At 35.9% G+C, this 11494-nt stretch overlaps 1 non-coding gene across 1 annotated transcript; it reads right to left on the bottom strand.

Moving 5' to 3' along the window:
- Positions 1-321: 321 nt before the first annotated feature.
- On the bottom strand, positions 322-423 carry LOC122127733. The gene has a single exon (XR_006151267.1). It is a non-coding gene; the product is annotated as a U6 spliceosomal RNA (small nuclear RNA).
- Between the last annotated feature and the right edge of the window lie 11071 nt (positions 424-11494).

The following is an 11494-nucleotide window of genomic DNA, read 5'->3' as shown; positions in this document are numbered from 1 at the left end:
ACACACACACACACACACACACACACACACACATTTTCTTGATCCATTCGTTTACTGTGGGACATCGGGTTTGGTTATATATCTTAGCTTTGGTAAATAATGCTGCAATGAACATAGTTTTGCTGGTAGTTTTAGTATGGTCTTTTTTGTGATCATTTGGGTGAATGCCCAAAATGGGATTGCTGGGTGTTAGGGGCGCTCTATGTAGTCTTTTGAGGAACCTCCATACTACTTTCCAAAGTCTTCGAACAAGTTTAAACTCCTAACAACAAGGCATTAAGGTTCCCTTCTGTCCACATCCTATCCAGCATCTGTTCTTTTAAAAATCTGGAATGCTTCACGAAGTCGAGTGTCATCCTCAGTCAGGGGATATTCTTCTCTTTATTGTTCCAATGTTAGTATATGTGCTACTGAATTGAGCACAGAACAATTTTATATATAAAGTGTAATTGATTTTCTTAAACTAGACAATTCCACAAAAATTAAATTCAAAAGAATTGTTGTGAAATTTTAGAACCATGTATTTCTTACATAAGAACACATTTAAGAATAAAGTCAAGATTGATATGTCCAAAACAAAATAATTCCATATATTTGTTGTTCAACGGTTGTGTAGGAGGAGGAATTCAATTATTCTGTACAAGGAACCTGCCATTATGAACACTATAGAAAGTGTTAAGGTTTGTTAAAAGTTTTAATGTTTTAAATATGTTCAATTTTGGGAATTTGCTCATATATGCCAAAATTAAGACTATTTAGCACGCTGTAAAACTTTTCCATAAAGCATTTAAGATTCATGGTAGCAGTCATATACTACTAAGTATGTACATTTCAGAGTTTATAGAAACTTTACTAACGAGAAATTGCAAAGTGTTTGTGTAAAGACGCAGAGTGAAGATTTAAGACATTAACTTCACAGTTTCTGTTAAAATTTAAGGGATTCCTTACTTTATATGTTAGCGAGGAATTAATGATGGTATAAGCCATATACAAATGATGAGATGAACCATAAATAATAATCTTAGTGGGTAACTTTAAAGGCTACTCATAGTCTATAAAATTCTTGTTGAACATCATAGACTTAGGCAGTTTTAAATGTACAGCAATATGAGAAAATAATAAATCGAATATGTAGTACATTTCAAATACTAGAAATAGAGGTAAATGTTTTGTTTTTTATTTTATTAATCATTAATATTTATGTATTGGTTTTCCTTATTTATAGCATTGCTTTCCTTGTTGTAATATAATACAACATTTTGTAAGTCATCATTAGGAAATACTTTGAGAATGTTATTGGGATGGCCACACTGTTTTTTATAGGTATATGTGAATTTACAAAGAGCAAAATTAATAACAAAACATTGATTAAAAATTTTATCAATTAGAATCTGAATCAGGAGTGTTGATAAATGTCCACACCTAAAATCTTAGCCCTAGACTGAAGCACTAGTGTTACAATGTTGAGCACACAAAAGTGAGAGATTGTATTTTGTTTTGTTTTTGTTTTATTTTTGTTGGTTGTGGGGCTTGAACTCTGGGTCCGGGTGCTGTCTCTTAGCACTTCAGCTCAAGGCTATTGCTACTACTTGAGTCACAGCATCTCTTCCATCTTTTTCTGCTTATGTGGTGCTGAGGAATCAAACCCAGGACCTCATGCATGCAAGGCAAGCACTCTACACTGAACCACCCTCCCAGCACCTGAGAGACTGTATTTTAAAAAATCATCTAAACAACATTTACTTTCTGTTTTGGGTTATATAATGAAATAATATCTTTTTATATTTTTGAATGGTCATACTTCTAAATTTATATTAAATTCAGCCACTTTATCCTTTTCAAAGTCATGTAATATCTCTGAGAGTTTGCTTCTGTAAAGATTGTTTTTGCATTGATTATTTATTCTGAGTCATTTTTATTTTTTATCAAAAATACTTTATATTTTATGGTTTTTCGTGTTTTTTTTTTTAAGTGTGAAAATACCAGACAGAGTGGTTACAATTACATGGGCAAGGTAATGAGTACATTTCTTATCAAGCATTGTTGCATACTCCTTTGTTTCCCCTTACTATCCCTTCCCATCTCACCTCTCTTACGTCCCGTTTCCCCCTCTGCCTTTCCCCCATCCAAAGTTGTAAAATTTGTTTTTCGACATAATGTCTTGTATATCTCATTGTTGCAATGGGTCCACATGTATCCATATTTAAAAAAATTTTTCCCTTCCCCTCCACAAATTATACCAACATCAAATACAGCGAAAACAGGTGTTATACCATGCAGAAGGGACATACAAAGAAACAAAGAAATCATCTTATAAATACGTTAGAAATAATTACAGAAAAAAAAATTGAATTCTTGTCTTGGGGTTCATTTCACCTAACATCAACTTATCTAACAATTTCTGCATGTCTCAGACTTACACTAGTAATTGCTAATAAGGGAAACCATGGGACCTCTGTTTCTTGGGCCTGGCTTACTTCACTTAATCAATTTTTTTCCAAGTTTTCCATTTCCTAACAAATGGGGCAATATCATTGTTTCAGATAGAGACATAGAATTCCATTGTGTATATATACAACATTTTCTTGATCCATTCATCTACTGAGGGACATCTGAGTTGGTTCCATATCTTAGCTATGGTAATGCTGCAATAAATATATCTGTGTGGTAGCTTTAGTATGGTCTTGTTTGTGATCATTTAGGCAAATGCCCAAAAGTGGGATTGCTGGGTCATAGAGGAGCTCTATGTGGAGTCTTTGTAGGAACCTCCATACTATTTTCCAAAGTGGTTGAACAAGATTACACTCTCACTAGCAATGAAGTAAGGTTCCCTTCTGTCCACATCCCCTCCAGCATCTGTTGTTATTAGAGTTCGTGATTATAGCCACTCTAACTTGGGTGAGGTGAAATCTCAATGTTGATTGATTTGCGTTTCTTTTATGGCTAGGGTGGTTGAGCATTTCTGCATGTCTTTATTGGTCACCCTCCTTTCCTCTTCAGAGAAGTTTGTCTTTATGTCTTTAGCCCACTTATTTATTGGGCAGTATTTTCTTTGAATATTTGTTGTTGGAGGATTTAATTTTTTGATTTCCAGATCTGTTTTAGATGTGAAACCCTTGTCGGTTTTATGGCTAGTGAAGATCCTCTCTGATTCCGTGGGATTTCTATTGATCCTGCTAGCTATGTCCTTTGCCATGCAGAAGCTCTGCAACTGCATGCAATCCTATTTGTCCAAACTTTCATTTGTTGTGCTTTTGCGTTTCTTTTCAGAAAATTTCAGCCTTTGTTAAGGAGACCTAGGGTTTCTCATATTCCATCCTGTAATGTTTTCAGAATATCTGCTTTGACTCTGAGGTCTTTGATACATTTGGAGTTGATTCTGGTACAGGGTGATATATAAGGATCTAATTTTCTACAAGTGATTAACCAATTTTGCCAGTACCATTTACTCAATAGCCTTTCTTCGATTTTATCTTTTTAGATCCTTTATCGAATATTAGATGATTATGGGTCTGTAGGTTGATTTCTGGGTTTTCAATTCTATTCCATTGTTCCTGAGGTCTTTTCTTGTGCCAGTACAAAACTGTTTTAATTACTATGGCTTTGTAGTAGAGTTTGAAATTTGGTATTGATATTCCTCCAACACTGTTCTTTCTGTTAAGGATTGCTTTTTTCAATTGGGGGTCTTTTGTTGTTCCGTATGAATTTTGGGATTGCCTCTTCTATTTCCTTGAAGAATGCGGTTGGAATATTGATAGGTATGGCATTGAACTTGTAGATAGCCTTGGGAAATATTGCCATTTTCACAAGGTTCATCCTTCCTATCGAGGAGCATGGGAGGTTTTGCCACTTTCTAAGTTCTGTTTTGATTTCCTTTTTCAGATTTTTAACGTTTTCATCATAAATGTCCTTCACTTCTTTGGTTACGTTAATTACTAGGTATTTCATTTATTGTGGGGCTCTTACAAACGGAAAACTTTTCTTGATTTGAACCTCACTTTTCTCATTGTTGGCATACAGAAAAGCCATTAATTTCTGAAGGTTAATTTTATACCCTGCTATTTTGACAGTTTTGATTTAGCTTGAGTAATTTTGGAGTGGAGTCCGTGGGATTCTTTAAGTACAAGATCATTTTATCTGCAAAGAGGGAGAATTTTACTTCTTCTTTCCTTATTTGGATCCCTTTTATATTGGCATATTGTCTTATTTCTGTAGCTAGGCATTCTAATACTAAATTGAAGAGAAGTTAAGAGAGTGGACATCCTTTTCTCATTCCTGAGTTAAGAGGAAATAGCTTTAGTTTTTCACCATTAATTATAATGCTGGCTGTATGTTTTCCATATACAGCTTTTATTGTATTGAGGAATGTTCTATGGATTCCTAATTTTTCCAGAACCTCCATCATAAAGGGGTGTTGGATCTGGTCCAATGCTTTTTCTGCATCTTTTGAGATAACCATGTGGTTTTAATCCTTGCTCTTGTTGATGTGATAAATTAAATTAATTGATTTGTGTATATTGAACCAGGTTTGCATCCCTGAAATACATCCTGTATGATATTAGTGTATGATTTTTTGGATGAATTGTTGAAGTCGATTGGCCAAAATTTTGTTGAAAAGTTTTGTATCAATGTTCTTCAAAGAAATGGGTCTATAGTTCTCTTTCTTTGATGAGTCCCTGCCTGGTTTTGGAATGAAGGTTATGATGGCTTCATAGAATGAGTTTGGTAGAGAACTTTCTCTTTCAATTTCATTGAAGAGTTGGAGGAGTATTGGTGTGAGCTCTGTTTTGAAGGTCTTGTATAATTCCGCTGTAAATCCATCAGGGATTTTCTTAGATGGGAGGTCTCTTATTGCTGTGTCTATTTCAACACTTGATATAGGCCCCTTACTATGCTTTAACTCATGTTGGTTTAGTATTTGCATGTTGCTAATTTTAATTTGAAGCATATTTTATCTGATATTATTATTGCAACTCCTTCCTGTTTATAGCAGCCGTTTGCTTGGTAGATTTTATTCTAGCCTTTCATTATCAAAATGTTTTTGTTTTTATTGGCAAGGTGTGACTCCTAAAGGCAAGAGATAGAATTATCTTGCTTTTTAATCCAACTAGACAGACTATTTCGCTAAATTGGAGCTTTAAGTCCATTAATGTTGAGAGCTAGGACTGAGAGGTGTTTGGTAGCTCCTGCCATGCTATCCACCTCCGTTGGGGCTGTGGAAACTTGGTTCTTCCTATGGTTCTTGGATTCTCAGTTTGGGTGTGGTTTCTTAGCCATTATTGTCGTCTTGTTGGTTTTCTGTGTGTAGGCCATCTTTAAGTATTTTTTGTAGGGCTGGTTTGGTAGAGATATATTTTTCAGTTTTTCTTTGCTATGGAAGGTTTTTATTTGACCTTCGGTTATGATGGAGAGTTATCTGGGTACAGTATTCTTGGTTGAAAATTGTTTGTCTTTAGGGCATGGCATACAGCCTTCCAGGCTCTTCTTGCTTTAATTATCTCTGCTGAAAAATATGAGATGATTCTAATTGGTTTTCCTTTATAGGTGATTGATCTTTTCTCCTTGACATCTTTTAGGAAGTTATTCTTGGTCTGAATTGATCCTGTGCGGATTATAATGTGACAATGGGAAGTGCTGTTCTGGTCTGGTCTATTTGGGGTTCTACAACCATCTTGTATCTGAATAGGCCTATCTTTTTGTATGTTTGGGAAGTTCTCTGCTAGGATCCTGTTAAACAAATTTCCTAGACAATTAACTTCTGTCTCTAGGTGCTCCTCTACACCAATTGTCCTCAGAGAAGGCCTTCTGATTGTCTATTCCAAATGTTGAATAGATCTATCATGTTTCTTCAATTTGTCTTGGATACTTGTATGTTCTTTTTAATACCTAGGCTCTCTTCAATCCCTGAGCTCAGATCTACTGCATGGCCTAACCTACTGTTAAGTCTTTCTACTTGGGTTTTTATTTCTTTTCCTTTTAATTGGTCAGCTTTGTAGGCTTCAGATTCTTTGTTGGAGCTTTGTTTTAGATTTTGTGTGAACTTCTTTACTTCCTTAATTTGGTGTTCTCAAATCACTTAGTTGATTGGTTATGGTTTACTTGGACTCCCATTCCTGCTGTCGGGCTCCATTCAGCATTCCCTTTGTGGTCTCTCTGAATTCATTCAGATGTCTGTTTATGGATTCCATGAATGCCTCTATTGATCTTTGTCTATTCTCATACTGCTGTCACAATTCCTGTGTTACCCTTTGATTAGCTTCCTCACGTTCATGCAATTCCTGTAGTTCTCTTTGACTTTTCTCAGCCTGCTCATGCGATTCCTGAGTCTCTCTTCGTCTGTTCTCTGCCTGCTCACACAATTCCTTTCTTTCTCTTTGATTGTTCTCAGCCTGCTCACGCAATTGCTTTATTTGCCTTTCTTCTCAACCTGTTCATGCAATTACTGTATCAATCTTTGAGCAGTTTCCTCACAGTCATGAGATTCCTGTTGTTTGGTTTGCCTCCTCTCTCTTCCTATCACGTTCAAACTGAGTCCTTTGCAAGCTTTCAGTCTTTTCATTCACCACGTTTACCAGTAGTGTTTTTAGTTCTTTGCGGGAACTCTCCTCTGGATTATTCATTAACAGTTCTGTCACTCCTGTTTTCCGGCTTGTTCTGCACACTTGATATGAAAGTGACACCAATTTTTTGCTAAAATACTATTTTAAGGCAAGCATCAACCAAAGTCCTGTAGTTGCACAGTCAAAATGGCTGTAGATACAACCTAGTTCAACAGATACAATCTATTAAACATCAAACAACTATCCATTAATGGGCTAAGAACAGCAAAGACGAATTTTTCAAATCAGAAAGTATTATGTTTAGGAAGAAATGTGGGAAAAACAGGATTAGAAGTATGTGGAGAGGTTAAAGTAAATTTAACCAAGTCCTAAACTCAGAGAGGGAAAGGGATTGGACAGAATGACAAGAGACAAATTGAAAAGAAGAAAATCAAAAATGGAAAAAGAAAAATTTAAATTTAAAAAGTGAAACACTTAAAAATTATGTGACTTTAAAAAGTGATATTGAGAGGAGAAAAGGATAAGATGACAGGAGTGGGATGATAGAAAGGAGACAGGAAAAACTAAAAAATAAAAATTCTTAAAAGTATTTACTTGAAAATTATATGTTATAAAGATATAATACTTCTATTAAAATGTTAAGCCTGTTTCTGGGGGTTTAGCCCAGCAGAAGGGCACTTGCCTAGCGCGTGCAAGGCCCTGGGTTCGGTGCTCAGCCCTGGGGAAAAAAAAAGACAAAAAAAAGTTAAGCCTAAAAATTTGTGAATTAAGTAATACATTTCTGGATTAATTATCTACACAATATAAGTTCTAATAAACGATGATGGGTATTTATCTTGGGATGAGGCAAAACAGCAATTAGGTCACGCAAAAAAAAAGAAAGACAAAAGATATAAAAAAATTAAAAAGGACCAAAAGGTCAATAGCGATTTTTTTAAAAAGCATACACACACACACACACACACACACACACACACACACACACACACACACACACACCACACACACACACACACACACACACACACACACACACACACACACACACACACACACACACACACCTAAAATAAAAATTAGGAGAAGAAGAAAAAAATGATTAATAGAAAACAATTAAAAAATTTTAAAAAATGGTACCAAAAAGAGTTCTTTAATTTTTTTTTGGGAGGAGGGGTGTGGAATGGGAAGATCCTGTGTCTCACCTTTGTCTGTAACCAGTCTCTTCGTGGAGTGGCTGGTCTGCTTCTGGTGTTTTGTTTTCCTGTGGCTTGATTGATTTCTTACATTAGTTTGTTTGTGTAGTCAATAAAATGCTCTGCTTTATCTAGGATTTTGTGATCCTCCTTCAGTCTAGTTCAGTGGGAGGGAGATCTGCTTTGAGTATCACGAAAGAGAAAGATGGCTGTTTCCTCTAGTGTGGAGATGCTGTGATGAGGCTAAGTTCTGTTTAGGGTTGAGGCATTTCAGCAAACAGTATCTTTTCCCTGAGGGGCTAGCTCCTGAGACACTCCCAGAGCCCAGCCTGGAGCCATTCTCAAGGTTTACGTTTACTGAATTTCAATTGATTATCTAGGCTGCTGTAGGTAGGGGCAGCCACTGGTTCTGTTAACCCACTGAAGATAGTCACGCCTCTGGGGGGCAGAACTCTCTCTGCTTGGGCTAGGTGACTTTCTCCTGAGTGTATCTGAGCCTGGAAGGTCAGGTCAGATTCCTGTGACCTGCTAAATGACTCTTTTGTTTTCTTCCAAGGCCTGAGTTGGAGCTAGTTGCTCAGCCTGGCCATTCTCAGTATCAAAGATGATGTCTGGTGTTAGGGAGGGGCAGCCTTCCTTCCTCTGCTCCATGAGGAGTGAGGATGTCAGGATTTTACTCAGACAGGAGTCTTTCTTCCTGGGTATCACTGGTCTGTGATCTTCAGGATGAATTTATCTGCTCCTTGTCAGTTCGTGTTGGTGTTGAGTAGAATCCTCTCACCCACTGCATATGGCGCTTTTGTCCTGGACTCTCTGTTGTAGATATGGTGGCTATGGGTGCCGTAGCTGCTGCCACAACCGCAGCTACTGGCAAGTGCTCAGATCTGTCTTCTTGCCTGGATCTTCCCTCTCTAGCCAAACAATGTGTACAGTGATGGCACACTTGGTGTGATTATCTAGGCTAGTACTGTTCACTGGAACACTAAAGCTGCTTTGTATGTGAGAGTTTGTTTAGCCTCCAGGTTCTCCTCTACCATCTTCCTCCGACCTCCATGAAACTCTTTATATTTTATGTTGATTGGTTATTATACAACAATTACTTCCAAATGTACATGTAGTGTCTAAAGATAGCCATATGAATACTCTCATGCAGCTCTTATTTATGTTATGTACTTTCAGTATTATGATATTTCTCTCTCTCTTATACTCTCTCTCATTTCCTCACTTTCTCTTTCATGCTTCATATCTGCTACTTAGAATTTCTGGTGGTCTATTATTATCCTTCAGGATCCACTGGTTTGTGGGAACATGATAAAGACAATCAGTTACCCTTGACTTATTTAACAGTTACAACAGTGATGTGGTATTATTTGCCATTCTAAATGGTAAAACAATAGATCTAGGAATTCCTTCTCACTTTTATTACTATTATAAATTTTATTTTCCTATGAATCATTGGGATGGATAAGATAATTTTAACCTGTGACCTAAAAGTACTTTTTCTTTTACAAACAACCTTTTGCTTTGAGTATCAGTGAGTAACTACATGTAATGAAACAAAGCTATCCTATGGAAAGTAGACTGAAGTTGTTCACAGGGATGAAAAACAAGATAATGGGGAATTGAGTACAAAGGATACCCATCATAGAGCACAGATCCTTAAAGTAGCTTACCATGCACACTTTGTGAGAATGACAATGTGTTAGGAACTATAGATTAAATCACTGAACACTTGATATATATGCAAATATTTTTATATATTTATATATGCATATATGCATATATGTCTGTGCCCTTATATATGTACACATGTATGTTACTATACTCACAAATACACACATACATATACTCGTGTATAAATGCACATGGAGAAAGACACATAGTTACAGTCAACACAAGTTTCACTACTTGTTGAATATGCCTTAGACGGAATGCTTGGAACCAAATATGTTGAAGATGTATTTGTCTCTAAGAGTTCTTTTACCACTCCTCTTACCTCTTAAAAACTGCTACGTTTTAAGGCATGAGATTCGACTTGCAAAATGCAGTACAAGTGATAGCAAGTCATTCAGAAATCTCAGTAATAAAGGTCATAAGGTGTCTCCCTGCTCCCCACGGAATGCCTGCTCTTGTAGACACTCTCAACAACCAAAGTAGCAGGAGAATATCCTATCAGTGTATATACTATCAGAGGGGGTTAGAGGGAGGATTTGGGTGATGTGAAAGGAAGGGATGGTAGGGGAAAAACAAAGGATTGGGTAACAATGTTCAAAAAAAATGTACTCATTACCTTCCTTATGTAACTGTAACCCCTGTGTACAGTGTCTTTACAATAAAAATACATATTAAAAAGATACAAGGAAAACTTCTGTACTTATGGGAAGTTGTATTTATCACTCAATATCAGTAAGGTATTGGGTTTAGGACCACAGGCATATTAAAATTTTGGATCCTCAAACATTTTACTTGAACACAGTACATTATTTACATTAGAATGTGTCCAAAACCTAGTTCAGTGTAATTGCTATGAAACGTTTTACTATATTTTATGTTTGAAATGGAAAATAAAAGTATTTGCACTATCAACAGAAACAATTTTTTTTTCAATTTTTTTTGTCTTTTTGTCTGCATTTTGTGGATGGAATTGGGAGAGCAGTTTTGAAAAGCTCAAATTTCATCACCAAGAGCTGTCTGCAAAATGTAAAAGGATGTACTACAGCATCTTGAATAATATGGAACTCCAAGGAGAAGTAGTTGAATTGAGACATTATCAGAAACTAACCACGCAAAGAATTTTTAGACGCGCAGCTGCTAGATTTCTAATGGAGAGGTTTCATTACCCTTTCTGTAACACAAGTCAGAACCTCATTGAAGTCTACATGATTTCCTTCACCTGTCTGTCAAGCTCAGTCATTATCAATCAACATACAACTAATATTGAATAATCCTCTAATAACAAAATATTGATGGAATGTCCATCCAGTTTAGGTTAAGAGCGTTAACCTAGTAATGAACTAGATGGTAAGTAAATCTGAAACTGTTATAGGCTACAGGAGTTCAAGAAATGGATACTACAGTATTTTTCCTGATAACAGAATTTGAGGGCAAGTTATTTTATAATGGTTCATGTTAGGGAACAAGATAATTTCTGAGGAAGAGTCAGAAAATTTGTGGGAATCACGGCCATCTGAAACTCATTTCCAGAGTGCAAACTGATTAAAACTAGAGAATTTTTCTTAAACATTAGAATTGGACTATCATTAGGGTGAAAGTTAGGTTTCAGTTGCAGCTGTAGTTAGTGTTAGCATTAGGGCAATGGAAAGTTTAGGGTTAAACTGAAACTATCTTTGAATAACAAGTCATGTTAGAATTAGGATGAATGTGATATAGGAAACTGCTAATTATATTAAGATTAGGATATGGTTAGTGAGAGGGTTAGCCTCAATATTCCAGTTAAGGTTAGAGTTACAAAAATTGAAAGATAATGGGTAAAACTACAAATTAGTTTTAGAGAGATGAGTTGAATCAAAGTTAGGATGAATAAATCTAATGTATTTTTATGGCTTTTAGAATCCAAAGGCTATTAGTTCTATGGTTAGGGTTGCTGTTCTAATTCAGGTTAGACTTAGACTTAGGTAAGGGTAAGCTGTAAGGTTAAACTGAGTTTTCTGCTAACATTTTCAAGTAAAATAAGTGTGAAATTTAACAAAAATTACAGAGTTTTCCTAATTTTACTATTCA

The sequence above is a fragment of the Dipodomys spectabilis genome, unplaced genomic scaffold, assembly GCF_019054845.1.
Source record: "Dipodomys spectabilis isolate Male_0828 unplaced genomic scaffold, ASM1905484v1 ptg000309l, whole genome shotgun sequence".
Taxonomy (NCBI): Eukaryota; Metazoa; Chordata; class Mammalia; order Rodentia; family Heteromyidae; genus Dipodomys; species Dipodomys spectabilis.
This window is presented reverse-complemented; position numbering and strand designations above follow the sequence as displayed.